Consider the following 723-nt stretch of genomic DNA (forward strand, 5'->3'; position numbering starts at 1 on the left):
TTTTTTTTTTTTTCAAAACAAAATAATTAGATTGAAACCCAAATTAAAAAAATATATAAAAAAAAATGTATATGGTGGACCCAAAAGTACACAAAACAACGTACAGCTTAGACTTCTGAAAATCACAATTCGGGCCCTGGTGGTAAAATAGGCTGGGTTGTTAAAGTGACCCATTAAAACGTACTACAAACAAAACATATCAGCCCAATGGTGCTACATTAAGCCCACTAATCATAACGTTGGTTCTCACATTAATTGAGCTCAAGTTTTGAAGCCCAATTTCTGCAGCTTGTTCAAAGCCCAATCAATTTTGCCAGAAAAAGTTCCAGCTGAAGTAACCCTATTAAAACGAATTAATCTTCAGCCCGTTATCTTGTCCCCAAGTCTGTTTTGCCCACTATCAGCCCAATTACTGCAATATCCTTTGTGATCCATCCTCACAAATAGGCGTCTGATTTAAGAAAGCCCAACGAGCCCTCTCAACTGGGCCCATACTTTTGTACGATCCATCTATGTCTGCTTGCTCCAAACCCGATTTCGTTTTTAGTTTTAGGTACAATTCGACACTTGTGCCCGACCCATAAAATCCAGCTCAAATTCTGCTGATTTGTATTTATCCTATGTTTTGTAAGGATTCAAATAAAGATTTTAACTTAAGTCAAAGTTAACAACTAAATTTAATAACGCATTTCATGGGGCGCACACCTTTTTACACACATATTT

This window comes from Olea europaea, chromosome 18 (assembly GCF_002742605.1).
Source record: "Olea europaea var. sylvestris chromosome 18, O_europaea_v1, whole genome shotgun sequence".
Classification (NCBI taxonomy): Eukaryota; Viridiplantae; Streptophyta; class Magnoliopsida; order Lamiales; family Oleaceae; genus Olea; species Olea europaea.